Source organism: Jaculus jaculus, chromosome 14 (genome assembly GCF_020740685.1).
Source record: "Jaculus jaculus isolate mJacJac1 chromosome 14, mJacJac1.mat.Y.cur, whole genome shotgun sequence".
Lineage (NCBI taxonomy): Eukaryota > Metazoa > Chordata > Mammalia > Rodentia > Dipodidae > Jaculus > Jaculus jaculus.
In genome coordinates, this window is record NC_059115.1 from 59212812 (window position 1) to 59227796 (window position 14985).

The 14985-nt window shown below is 45.0% G+C and overlaps 1 protein-coding gene across 1 annotated transcript in view; it reads right to left on the minus strand.

Moving 5' to 3' along the window:
- Window positions 1–14985, minus strand: part of Tnfaip8 (TNF alpha induced protein 8) — a 145333-nt gene that overhangs the window by 129672 nt on the left and 676 nt on the right. The gene's annotated exons all lie outside the window — the stretch shown is intronic.

Below are 14985 nucleotides of genomic sequence, written 5' to 3' on the forward strand. Positions count from 1 at the left end.
TGATTATGCTTATCACTGCTTTTGCAGGATGAAGGTTAAAAAGAGCCAGGTATCATGAAATAGTGCCTGTTTCTTGTTACAGTGACTGGGAACCTGAGGAGGCAGAAAAAGAGCTGCCTGGTTCATAGGCCAGGCCTGACCAGGATGGATCAGGGCAAGGATACTGGCTGAGCAGGTGAGAGTTAGACACCCAGCTGGGCAGTCTGAGGTGTCGTCCACATGACAGATGCTTTGAGGAGGCAGGTGGTAGCAATGTGCAGGGGTCACAGCTCCACTGCCTGGAGAGTCCAGATGGTTGAAAACAGTGTGGACTGGCTGGGACGATTTAATACAGAGCAGCAGTCAGTCTGTGACCAAATGGGCCCCCAAGTCACATGGACTGATGAGAAATCTTAAAAGCTCTACACTATAAATATAACTGCAACACTGGGGCCTTACTCCCCATTTTGTAATGCCCTTCCACAGGCCCTGACAGCCAAATGAGGAGGAAAAAAGTCAGCTGACAAAGGAAAGGGTAACAGGAAAGGGGGTCTATGTGAGAAGGTGGTAGCCCCAGCACCCTGTGATGCCACACTGGTCACAAAAGCAGGCTGAGAGAAGTGGGGGGTCTGGCCTCTAGAGCCTAGGAAATGAGAGGTCCATGAATGGACAGAGGAGAGGGCAAACAGGTATGGGACCATGCTTGGATTTACCGCAGACAGGGTCAGGAAGACGGATTTCCTAGGAGCTAGTCCTGAAAAAGCCGTAACATGAGAACACAGTGACAGCCTGACACTCTGTCCTGTCCAGGGGAGCACCTGGGACCCACGGGAGCTACAGTGGCACACCACACCTACCCTTGGAAGCACCTGCCTCACTGAGTACAGCCATATCTGAGGCAAAGCCTGGCCACTCAGGAGGAAGAGTTAAGAGGGGTAGGGTGGCTCCCTGACAAGCTAATAAGGAAAGGGAAGAGCCAACATCCTTCCACATCATCTCATAAACAAACATATACTTAGTGCTAACTATGTACACTGTTCAAGGTGCTGCTAAGGTTACAAAGATAAAACAGTTTTAGTTACTGAGAGAACATGGTTTTCTGGGTTAACAGGAAAAGATTATTTTGTACCAGGATGGACCAAATTATAAACTGGGATTTGGTAACATAATAGCTCACTAATCCAAGTACTGGAATGCTAGAAAGATAGTGAATTGAATGAAATAGATGTATGGTTGACACTCTCAAAAGTGCTAAAATGGACCCCCAGAGAGGTTAAGAAAATGAGATTTTCTACTTCCATGTGTATGTGTGTGTGTGTGTGTGTGATGTATCAAGTGTATGTAGATACATGTGTCCATGTGTCTGTGTGCAGAAACCAGAAGAGGTCATTGGGCATTTGCCTCTGTCAAATTTCTGCCTTTGCATCTGCCTGACTTATTTCCTTGAGACAAGGTCTCTCACTGAGCCTGAAGCTCATCGGTTTTAGCCAGACTGACCAATCAGGGAGCACCAGCTCTTGTCTCTTCCCTCCTTAGTGCTAGATTTCAGGGGTGTACAGCCATGTCCAGCTTTTTTATGTGGGTACTAGGGATCGAGCTCAGGTCCTTATGCTTGCACAGCCATCTCCCAGCTCTTATTATCAGACTTTCGGCTACATCATTTTGTGTCAAACCTGGGGTAAAATACTTATGAGTCTCAAAAGAAAAAAAAAAAAAAAGAAGAAAGAAAAAGAGAATGTGAGCCACAGAGTTCAAACCCAGCAAAAACTGATTTTTAACTACAAGGTGTTATCAGTAAATGAGAAACAATTGAAACCATGAGTCCTTCATACTAGGTCAATCACAGAAAGAGCTTTAACTGAAATGTCTAAAGACACTGATGTGAGTGCTGGTGATAAGCTACCCGGAAGGATGATATTTAATAAATATTATAGGACAGATAGTCTGGTATATAATGGCTATATATTCTGAAAATGCAGTCAGAGTAAACCATGAAAACTGGGAAGGACTGTGGCACAATGTATTTAGTAATCATAGCTGGTGATTACAATGTGCAACATAGGGTGATCAAATAGGTAACTATATGACTGATAATTTCTCTCTCCTGTAAGTAAAAAACAGGATTCCCAATGTGGAAGAAAACAAATAGAAACAAAAATCTTGTGGTCCTGAATTTGAACTGAAGATATCACTATGAAAACACAAAGTATTCTGTCCTTATAAGACACGTTTGATTGCATGTATTTTCCCAGTTGGGACAAAGGAAAAGACCTACAAAAAAATGAGTGTTTCATGGAATGTGCATACATACTGCTTATTGCCCTGAAATATCACTTGTCACTAAAAGAAACCAGAGATTCTTGGAGAAGAGGCTGGTTCCAGGTGTAGGCAGATGCAAGATAAGCCTGGCTCACCTCAACATACTAATGAGCAAGTCACTCAGGACTCAGGAACCAACAAGAAGTTCCCATTGGCTCACCAGCCAAGACTGAAAATCTGAGTCTCAGTAAAACGAATTAAAATTTTAGTAGATTGAAACTCATGAAGCCTATTTGCTTAAATTCATAGAGAGACAAAACCAGACCTCAGGTCCCTGGAGTGACAACACAGACTACCGGAAGGATTCAGAAGCAGGAAACCAAGGGGCAATGGCACAAGAGGACCTGCATCTATGTGGACCCCTCGTGAACAGCACTGAGGAAAGCTGCAGAGCGAGCGAGTGGCCCGGGCATGCATAAACTATGCTTTCTGAAGGGAGGAGGATGGAAAGAGAACTGGAATAGAAAAGACTTACAAGTTTTTGGTTAAATGAGTAAGACTGAACTCCAGCAGGTCAGACTGCACACGGGTGACACCACCACAGGCAGCTGTGCAAGGAAGCGTTTACCTCAGAAGTTGGGGATGCCGTTTACTTCTGGAGGCACCAAGTGAAATGTGCTTGTGAATGTGTGGTTAGCTCAATAAGATGTGTTTTTGTTTTGTGTGGACTTGTGGTATTTGTCTTTTATTTTACAACCAAAAGACAAGGACTGTTAGGAAAATCTAGGAGAATCAGTACAATCCGCATGGATGGGCAGGACTGTAGGCTGTTGGGAAGAGGAGCTAGGGATCCAGGACTAGGGCAACCGGGAGACAGTGTCTTCTGGGATTCTGTTCCAATGAACCTCAATGTGTCAGGTAAATGGCTTCTCTTATAGGTTTCATTAAAAGTTAACATTTCACAAAATTTTCAGAAACACAAATAATGTGTTCCAAAATATCCCCAGGGCAACCTCAAGCGAAAATGACCTTGCGGCTATCTGCTGGAACTGCAAAAAGCAGCCAGGTGTTGGGTACCCACTGCCAAGATTCTGCACACACGCCATCCTTGATATGAAGAAGGGCAGCGCGGCGCCGCTGCACCATCCCACCACGCAAACCAAACGTGGGCTGCGGAGACGGCTCAGCCAGTAACGCACCTGCCATGCAGACCCCAGACTGGATCTCCTGCACCCACACAAGAGCTAGAAATGGCTGTGCGCTCCCACAATCCTACTGTTGGGGAGGCACAACAAGAGGATCCCCAGGGTTTGCTAGCTAGCTACTGTAGCTAAATTGGGAAGCTGCAGGTTCAATGAAAGACCCTGCCTCAGAAAATAAAAGGTGGAGGATGATAGAGGAAGACACCTGATAATGACCTCTGGCCTTCACACACATACGCACATGCATCCAGGTGTGCCTACACATATGAACACGCATAAGCACATGCATGCACAGCATGCACACACAGAAATGTGAAGACTGAAACATGGAGTCAAGCTATGTGGTTGAATCAAACTGGCAGGCAACCTAAGCATTTGAGAGGTCCCAGGAAATGAGCGCATTCCACCAGATACACTGAGGGACAAATACCCTTGAGCAGTCACAGCTCCAACCTGGGAGACAGCCAAGTTGCCCAGTGTGGTTACACTTTGGCCCCTCGGTGGCAGCAGGTGATGGAACTGCCTCATCTGAACATGAGGACTAACAGTGGTGCCTTCCCATGGGTCATCCTGAAGAGGAAATTAAAGAATGTGTGCAAAGGACTCGGCATACAGTGCCTGCCCATCATAAGCACTTGATAAATGTTTGCCGCAATTACCTTTGGAGCAAACATTTCCAGAAAGAAAAGGAATTCCTCCAGGTTTAGATTAAAGATGCTTTCTCCAAAACACAAAGTGCTGGTTTTATAAACCCATGATCTTGAACTTAAGTCACTGCTAGCAGTCATTAGGTATGTGAATTTTAGCACCCTCCAAATAATTGAGTGTTGTAATCTTCCAATTACCATCATGGATAGATGGTTTTCATTACAATGAAACCTGTGATTATTACCAAGAATAGCTTTGGTTGAGCAGATAGCTTAGTTGGTAAAGTGCTTGCCTCGCAAGTATGAACACCTGAATTTTATTTCCAGAACCCATGGGGGGAAAGCCAAGCATGATGGCATGTACTTGTAACCCTAGCACTGGAGAAGAAAAAGGTGGCTGACACCTGATCTTCGACAAAATTCCAAAAATACTCATTGGAGAAAAGACAGCCTCTTCAGCAAATGGTGCTGGGAAAACTGGGTATGTATCTGTAGAAGGATGAAACTAGATCTTTATCTCTTTCTATGCATAAGAATTAAGGGAGAGGAACTTAATAAGATGGTAGTGTACATATGTAAGTAGAAAAACAGATTAATGGGGGTAAAAACACCTAAGTGAGGTCAGGGGAAGAGACTCTGTAAAGGAAAGGTGGAGGGAGGGCTAATCAAAATCTAAGAGGATATAAATAAGTCATATGGAAACCTACTTTTTTGGACAATGGACCACTCAGAAGCCATAGATTGTTACTAGAAAATTTTCGGTGCCAGGGATGGGAAACCTTCCTGTAAGTTGTTGGCCAGGGAGGACCCTGATACCCCCAAAACATTACAGGCTACTGCTGAGGCCCTTGGTTTCCCATCAGGAATAGATGGTAAGAACCTATGCTGAAGACTCCACATACTTGGGCTGCAAGGTCACTGAGAAATCCTGCTGGAGCTGAGCTGAAAATCTCCTCCACATAGACCAGCTGATAGAAATCTGGAAAAAGTTATGCTGCATGCAGATCAATGGGAGAGAGGAATCACTAGAGGAGATGCTTAACAGTGGACACCGCAAGCCTTATATTTGGCCAGTCAGGCCAAATGAGATAACGGGTGTAACAGTAGCATGTCTGTTATGGGGGAAACCAACTGCCCTCTAATTTAACTGAAGGCCCGCTCCATGGGAGGGAATACATCCCTGATACTGAAAACCTACAACAGGGGTAGTCATGAGCCCTAGGGGTATAACGTCTGCTGCTGTCTGCCTAAATGTATATAACTCACCAAACTGCCCAGTAAGCACTTCTCTTAATGTTCATACCCTTATATTAATTAATGCTACTTTCACTTTTGGTTAGAGAAGCTTCTCTTTTCAGATGGCAGTGACCTTGGGATGACTCAGAAGGTATCCTGGTGCTGGGAAGAAGTGACAGAGGAGTGCTCAGCACTGCAGTATCTCTATCACACCTTCCAAGGCTCAGGGTCAATTGTGGAAGAGGTGGCAGAAAGAATGTAAGAGCCAAAGGAGGGTAGGACTCCTTACAATGTGCTCCTCCAGACACAAAATGGCCTGGATATCCATGACCTCACAGTGCCTGACACTACCTACACAAGACCATCACAACAGGAGGAAAAGATCCTGACATCAAAATAAAAGAGAGACTGATTGACAGGGGGAGGGGATATGATGGAGAATAGAGTTTCAAAGGGGAAAGTGGAGGGAGGGAGGGAATTACCATGGGTTATTGTCAACAATCATGGAAGTTGTCAATAAAATAAATAAATAAATAAAAAGGAGGCTGACACTGGAGGTTGTTCTCTGGCCTTCAAATGAACTTGTGCACATATGCGCTCACACCCCTACACGCACCTGCACACACATGAATGACCTTAATGACACACACACATGAATGACCTTAACTGGAGATAATACAATTGCCGTGCCCCTCCTGCTGCTTCTTACTGACACAGCCACTAGAGGTTCCCACAGAGGGGTTCTTGTTCAATGTCCACTCTCCACTTTCATAGCTTTCCTTGAACTTGTGACTAGTTCTAGCCGTGTGGCCATAGAGGCTTCCAGAAAAAAGTTGCCCTCTGATGAAGAAAGACACTACAAGACAATCAGTCTATCACACACACTTCCTGCCTTTGGATAAGGCTAATGGGTGATTCCCACCACTAGAGAAGCCACCTCCTGCCTATGAAACGGCAAGTGTGCACGGCAGTGTGAAAGGTAGTAGTCAATGGAGGGGACAAGGGTCACATAATTCACACCACTGATCCAACCCTCTTCAGATAAAATAATGTCCTTACTGTTCACCCCAGGATAACCTGGGCATTCCCTTACATTCATCCTAAAGCATCCTGCGTGTCATGAACTGAACTGTACCTCTTCTGTCATGGACAAGTGTGTGCATCTTTCCAAAATTCTCATGGTGGAACATGAACTCCAGTGAGATGGTACTAACACAGGGATACTTCAAGAAGACATCAGTGATAAGGGCTCTGCCTCATAGGTTAGTATGTTGTCCAAGAACCAAATGTTCTTACGGATACAAGGAGGCGGCTTCTTGAAAGCACAGACCAGCACTCACCAGACACTGAATCTTCTGCAATCTTGAACTTGGATACCCCAAGACTGTGAGAAATAAATTCTTTCCTTTATAAATTACCTAGTGTTGGGCATTTTATTAGAATGGTTTGAACACACAAAGACATTCCCCAAAATTCACATGTTTAGGTCTTTCCCCTATCTTTCAGAATGTGACAGTATTTAAAGACAGCATTTACAAAGCTGAATCAGTTAAAATGAACCGTTAGGGTTGGCTCTGTTCCAAATGGACTGGTGTCCTTGTTAGAAGAGGAAATGAAGACAGAGAGACACCAGCTTGCACACACAAGAGAAATTCAGAGAATCAGTGGCCAGCAGATCTCAACTCTTTTTTTTCTTTTTGGTTTTTCAAGATAGGGTTTCACTCTAACTCAGGCTCTCCTGGAATTCACTATGTAGTCTCAGGGTGGCCTCAAACTCATGGCAACCCTCCTACCTCTGCCTCTCAAGTGCTGGGATTAAAGGCGTGTGCCACCACGCCCGGCCAGATCTCAACTTTAAGAAATATTAAATGAGGTTATTCAAAGCTGAAGGATTAAAAAAAAAAAAAAAAGACAAAGCCACCAACCTAAAGCACACTTGGGCAGGAGGTGGCTTCTTTAGTGGTGGGAATCACCCACCTTATCCAAAGGCAGGAAGTGTGTGTGATAGACTGATTGTACTGTAGTGTCTTTCTTCATCAGAGGGCAACTTTTTTCTGGAAGCCTCTGTGGCCACATGGCTAGAACTAGTCACAAGTTCAAGTGTACTTCTACTCAAGTATTAAGCCCCAAATATAACAAATTTAAAAAGCCAAAACCATTGCTCCCATTCTAATTTCTATAAAAAATAATTGTTATGATTAAATTATAGCCCCTATATTTGCATGTCTGCTAAGGTCCTATCCTCCAAGATGACTCTATTTAGAGACAGTCCTTTAATAAGGAGATAATTGAGGCTAAATGATGTTGTGTAAGGGTGGGGCCCTAATCCAGTGTGACTGGTGCTTAGTCTAGAGACACCAAGGATGTCCATAGATGGGCACAGAGGGAAGGTGGCCATCTGCTACAGGAGGGAGCAAACCTGGGGACATCTTGATGCTGGACATCCAGCCTCCAGAAGTAATGACTCAGGCAGCCTCAGAACCCAATACACTGATACAGTACACAGTTATCATGACTGTACAAACACAGATGATAACCATAAATGGAAACAAAACTTTGAGCCTGGTTAAAGGGAAAATTCTGGAAAGGCTATGCTTGTAGGTAGGTAGTCAGGACTGAGGGCTATGCCAGGTAGTGAGGTGGTTAATCCTCTGCCCCTGTTTTTCTGTGTTTGTCAGTGTGTCTCTCTCCCCCTCTCTCTCCTCCTTTGGCTTCACTTCCCAGCTGCAGCGGCTGAAAGGACTAGTCTGCTGGATCTGCGGATTGGACCTGGAGGATGGTGGAAAGACCGGAAGCTGGAGGACACTCCCATCATCCATCTTCACACCTGTGAGTCCCCGAATCAAACATTTAAATCTAACGGGAAAAGCAGTAGATCTACTAAAATTAGTACCACATAGTACCAGGAGCAGACCTTTATTATTCGTAATTTTTGTGGACCCTGTTGGAATGATAAATTGAAAACTAAAACTAACCTGAGTTCAGTAATGGGGAAGAAAGTCTTAAGACTGACACAACCCAAAATGCAAAAGAAAAAAAAAAGTTAAGAGAAGGAAGTCACGGTAAGATGGCTTCAAAGGAAAAAACAAAACAAAACAAAACACATCTATTTTCCATTTTCCTGTTGTCTACCACTGCTCAATGAGAAGGGCATTATGAGAACAAGACTACTTCCACTGTTGCCAGAACCTCAAGACAGGGGAACACTTGGCAGCTCAGTGTCTTGGACTGAACCTGGGTTCTTTCAAACATGTGCCACATTTGTTAAAAAGGTGTCGTCCCAGATCGGTAATGTACCAAACAACCGAAGGCATATGCAAGTCAGCCGGCACACGAGAGTCACGTCCACGTCATCTGAGATCGGCAAGTGGAGTTTCAACGACCGGAGCAACACTGAGCAGTTCCTCTGCTGCGGGACTCATGGCCTCGGATTTCTGGATCTGTTCATGAGGTGCTATGATTAGATGTGCTGTTTCTGGTTTTTCATCTGGTTATTTGTCACCATTTTTTCAATCCTGTGAGGACCTACATGGAAAACCACTTTGTAACTTCTTCAGATGGGTTTGTGGGTATGCATTTTGTGTGAATATATTCATTTTATTTAATCTTTTAACTTTTAAGGATTGCAAATCAAAAAACAACCCCACAGGGATTTGAGGTGTGAACATCTTTATCAAACAAGACATGAAAGCTGGCCTCCCAGGCTTGAGTTCTCACTGCTGTGAGGTGTCACCGGGGATTGGGAGGAGGTGTAGGAATAGATTCCCAGGCCCCACCCTGGTGATGTTTCAGCAGGTGGGAGCCCAAGAACGTGTACCTTTGACATCAAGCTCTCCAGGAGACGGCTTGTAGTTAGGATGGAAGCTGCAGCCCTAGCGGACTCTAAAAGACCACTGCGAACTTGCTTAAAGCCTGCCACCTTTGACTGCCCAGATAATCATGTTCCCAAACTGCCCCGCCTGGGCTGAGCCTTCCTGCTGGGAAAGCACTAAGTACATAGGTACATAGGGCAGGGACTCCTTCCTCAGGAGGTCCCTGTGTATATAGGGTCTCTTCTGAGACAGAAGGAAAACCAGGGAGTCATTTACTGATCATAGCATGGTGGAGTCAGGTACTGGACTTCTTGAGGGTCTGAGTCATCAAAGTCTGTCCTGAACTTTGAAATCTGTTGTTGCCAAGACTGTGCCTGTGTTCACCCCATAAGGCCATGGCATTTTGTGTCGTGTCGGTAGCTGTGAGAGCCCAAGACAAGATGGCAGCTAGAGTGCCAGAGCACACACCACCACCTCTGGGGCCCCTGTTTTTATTTACAGCCATGTTGTAAGATGTCATTTTTAAAAAAATAAATCAATGGCTGTATAGATGTCTCAGTGGTTAAGGCAGTTGCCTGCAAAGCCAAAGGATCCAGGTTCAATTCCCTGGCACCCACCCACGTTAAGCCAGATGTACAAGGTGGCCCATGTGTGTGGAGCTCGTTCGCAGTGGCTGGAGGACTTGGAGTGCCCATTCACTCTCTGTATCTGCCTCTTTCTCAAATAAATAAATAAATAAATGCATATTTTTAAAGATTAAAATAAAAATAAATCAAAAAAAGGTTTGGAAGCCGGGCATGGTGGCGCACACCTTTAATCCCAGCACTCGGGAGGCAGAGGTAGGAGGACTGCTGAAGTTCGAGGCCAGCCTGAGACTACCGAGTGAATTCCAGGTCAGCCTGAGCTAGAGTGAGACCCTACCTCAAAAAGCAAAACAACAACAACAACAACAAAAACAACCCCCACCACCAACAACAAAAAAAGACGTGGGAATGGGAAAGGTTTGTTTGTGCTAAATGAACTTGGTTTGAAGGAACCAGAGCTAGCCTTAATCAGCTGGGACTCCTCCTTTGTTTTTTCTTTTCTTTTCTTCTTCTTTTTTTTTTTTTTTTTTTTTTTTGGCTCCTTTCAAACCTCCAAGAGCTTTGCCCAGTGCTGTGCTCCCAGAAGAGCCTGCCCTACCCTATAGATGTCTCTGCCCTCTGCCTCCTGGAATTCACACTTCAGAGTACTTGCCAGGCTGTGTCCCTTTGCAACACTAAGAGCAGCTGTCTGTCTTCCACAGTCTGCTTCGTTACTTCTTTTAAATACGGGCAATGCGAAAGGCCAGCCCACTATTCACAGCTTAATCGTGACAGGTGTTTTAAAAGTTTCCTTCATAAAAAGCTGGGCATGGTGGTGCACACTTTTAATCTCAGCACTCAGGAGGCAGACGTAGGAGGATCGCTCTGAGTTCGAGGCCACCCTGAGACTACATAGTGAATTCCAGGTCAGCCTGAGCTAGAGTGAGACCCTATCTTGAAAAACCAAAAATAAATAAATAAAATAAAAGTTTCCCTCATGCACAGGGAGGTTTAATGGGGACTGTGGTTCTCTGCTCAGACACAGACACACACACACACAGGGACTGTGGTTCTCTGCTCAGACACACACACACACCACCCAACTACCCTTCCCAGGTTCACACAGCAGCAGCAGCAGCAGCAGGCTTTTTGCTTAGATGATCACGGGGCTGTGCTGCTTGGGACACTGTGCTATATTCACCCTATTCTTTCCGTTCCTCTGGCATTAGTAGAGAGATGAAGATGATGCTATAAGCACAGGTGGCACAATTTACCACTCTCCTGCTCTGCTCCTCTCCTGCCTGGTACTAACTCCACCTTCCTGAAGGGAGACAAATGTGGCTAATCCAATGAAGGTCACTGCTTGCTCTGTGCCTTCCACACACCAACAGCAGAATATTTTGGTTTAATCCATACAGCAATATTATAATGCAAATGCTGTCCCCAAACTTGAAGAAACAAGTTCAGAGAGCTGACAGAGACTGTTCAAAGTCACACAGCCAGTGGTGATCGAGACACGCAAGAGTGGCTGATTCCAGTGAAGCCATTCCAACCAACCTCTTCTTCCTGACTTACACGTGCCACTCTTATTCCCAATATCAAGGGAAGCGCAAGAAGGGAAAATATGAGCTTACTACTCTTATGTTATCAAACAAACTAACCTAGATTTGTTTATAAACTGGCTTGGGGGCTGGAGAGATGGCTTAGCGGTTAAGCGCTCACCTATGAAGCCTATGGACCCCGGTTCAAGGCTCGGTTCCCCAGGTCCCACGTTAGCCAGATGCACAAGGGGGCGCACGCGTCTGGAGTTTGTTTGCAGTGGCTGGAAGCCCTGGCGCACCCATTCTCTCTCTCTCCCTCTATCTGTCTTTCTCTCTGTGTCTGTTGCTCTCAAATAAATAAATAAAAAATGAACAAAAAAATTTAAAAAAAAACTGGCTTGGGGCCTCCAACAGAGGTCCAAATCATTCCTTTGACCTCCTCTTACATTCTATTTCTTTTTGCTGGAGAAGAGCTATTTGCTTAGCCAGGCCCCAGTTATCTGCAGCCGCGCCCCCCCCCCCCCCAGTACTGTATAAAAAAGAGCAACATACTGCCATCCAGTCAGCTTTGTAGCTACTTTGGTCCTACACCATGAACACTTGCTTCTAGTAAAAAGCAACTGTTCCTAAAAGGGTAGGGTGCGTATGACTTGATTATCACTGAGCCAGCCATGTATGCAAACACATCTTGTAAGTAATGTCCATGCTTAATGTGAAAGCTTAGAGAAATAAAATCATTTGAAATTGGGTTTAGTGCCATTATATCACTAGTTATTTGAAACAGACACCAGGATAAATGTAATTATTGAGAAACAAAAATATTTTGAAAATGTTTTTACTATCCTAAGTACCTTACCTTTTTGAAACACAAGAGAATTTTGAATCCATTTTGCCACTATAAACTTACCTTCAAGGATCCCTTCTTCCCACCTCTGTGCAGGTTACAAATCTGCGTAAGTTACCAATCCTCTAGTATCCAATGTAAACATGAGATGGTTGTGCCGTGCAAGCACACAGTAGGAGCGCAACAAATGACTGCTGCAAGAACGAACACTGCTCACCTTCCGCATGCTGGACTGAGGAGCTGGCTACTTCCAATTCTGAATAGCTCCAAATGTTATGGCAGAAGACCACAGGCTAGCTGGTGCCTCTTGACTGACATTTTATAGTTCTCCATCCTCCAGATCTAACTCATTTCCTCCTCTTTAAGCCAAAAGAAAAAGCATCTGAACCCCACTAAATACTATGTGACCTCAAATACACTTTGCAACAAGGTGTTCTCTCACACTCTCCATGAATTACTCATCTCCAGATGTTGGACAGCGGCACCAAAGGACAGAAGTCTAAAAGCTGCAGTGGGCTCAGACCCCTCAGGGCCACATTTGCCCAAACCAGACATGGGGCATGAATTAGCTACAGGGAAGCATTAAGGCTGGGTGTCATGTTAAAAGTGCCATGTTATGTTTGTTTCTATGTGTGTTTTGTATCAAATGCAGGATGTGGGTATTGTGAAGAAGGGCGAGGTGGTAACAGCTAATCTGGCACAACATGACGTGCTGTCTTCTCTTAGCTCAGAGATTCTCAAGAATGTCAAGATGGGTGGAGAATGGAATTTCAAAGGGGAAAGTGGGGGGGGGGGAGGGTATTACCATGGGATATTTTTTATAATCATAGAAAATGTTAATAAAAATTGTGAGGGAATAAAAAAGATGGGGACCTTTGTTATCCAGGTTGGCTCTGTGCATGTCCTCACTGCCAATGTCAATGCCCCTAGTACGGGGACCATGCTAACGCTGTCGGTCTCTTCCCTTCACAGAGAACACAGATGGCCCATATTTACCACTGCTCTTTCCCTTGTCTCCTGGAAGTTACCTTGTGTCTAATCCCTCCAACTTGTCTTGTGCAAAAATGGAGAGAGGGCGGGCGGGGCTGCTCTGCGTGGTATAAAACGAGCCTCGATTCTCAGTATGAAGTCTCCAAGAAAGAACTGTGTTTCTCTCGCATGGGGCTATCCCCAGCAGAAGTGGACTGACTGGATCCATGAACGCTGAGCCTCAGTAGTGCCTGACACTGTGGCAGACACAACCTCCAGGATTACCCACCTGAAACCCCAAGCCATAAAGCCCAAGTCAGCTCCTGACTCCACTTGTTTCCTAATGTGCATATGGGGATGCAATCAGTTCTCTCCACATACCCTTTTCCCCAATTTCAACAGAATGAAAACGGCCAAAAAGAAGAAAAACAAAAAGGTCAGCCTTCTTAAAAATACTACACCTGAAAAGCTGGGGCTGGTGGCGCACACCTTTAATCCCAGCACTCGGGAGGCAGAGGTAGGAGGATGGCCGTGAGTTCACGGCCACCCTGAGACTACATAGTGAATTCCAGGTCAGCCTGGGCAAGAGCGAGAACCTACCTCAAAAAAACCAAAAACAACAACAACAAAAACCCCACTACACCTGGCCCATGAGGAGTGCTCACCGCGCGGTTTCTCCATTCTGCTTAGGGTGGCAGCAGCAGCCCGTCCCAGTGTCACTCAAACTCAGGCAGAGACTAACAACATAATCACAAATGGAAAACCAAGAGACGACAGAGATTAGATTTCTAACACACACAGCCCTTCTTTCCTCACAAAATGTAAACCCCCAAGAACAAAAGGAAAAAGCTCTCTTCCTAAACTCAATGATTTAAATCACCAAATAATCTAAATGCATGTGATGGCTTGTAAAGCCAACCAGTGCCAACGCAAGAGCGTGAGGCCTCATACTCAACTTCTAACATTTCACAGGGAGGAGGTAGGTAGTCCACTGCCTAAATGCTATTTACACAGTTTACAGGTAAAAAGTTCAACTTGGGCAGAGGAAATGATGAATGCATTTAGAGGAAAAAAAGCAACCAAAAAACCCCCAAACTATAAAGGTAATTATGTTACTATCTAGAATATTAGCAATAAATTGCTGACAACCCCCACGACAGACCTAATTAGAAGGTGGCAATAAATGTTTCCAGGTGTTTAATTAAGTGTGATAATTATTTCTTTCCTTAAAGAAAAATGGAGTCATATGTTTACACAGCAAAGTATAATGTTTCCTTAGTTAAAACAGCGTGGACACACTTTTGTGTAACACAGGATCGACGCAAGATAAAAATACCTGCTGCGATAAGCAGCACTTAAAGTGATTTATCAGCGCTCAACTTCATATCCCAAGCACAATGGCTTCTTAAAGGCCACCCTTTCCTTTGGCTGCACAGTTTCGGTAGCCTTACACCTCAGGGAATAATTTGTACTCAAAATGGCATTTTCCTGCCAGCATCTCTTAAACGGGTTCTTATCAAGGAAGTGGGGAAAACTTTACGGCTAGTCACCTTTCATTGTAAGAAAGTGGGTGAGGGGGGAGCAGTTTTCACACAATGCTGCTCTTAGGATACAGCAAAGCTACGGACCGATTTGTAGTGCAGAAATGTGCCCTGTACTGCGAGAAAATAAACATAATTCACCGGGGCGGTGGGGGGGGGGATGAAACCAACCATCTTAAGCAACCCAAGGATTCTGTTGTTTCAACACTGGGGCACTCGGCTACGGTTGCTAGCGCTGTGGGTTAGGAAATCGGTTGGTTTAGAAACAGGGTGTTGCTGAGTCAAGAACATCTTTTGGGTGCCCAGGACGGCCGACGTCCCTGGGTCTGTCCGCGGCGCGGGTTAGGTGTCCAGGTGTCCGTGCAGCAGGTGGTGACAGGAGCGCCACACGT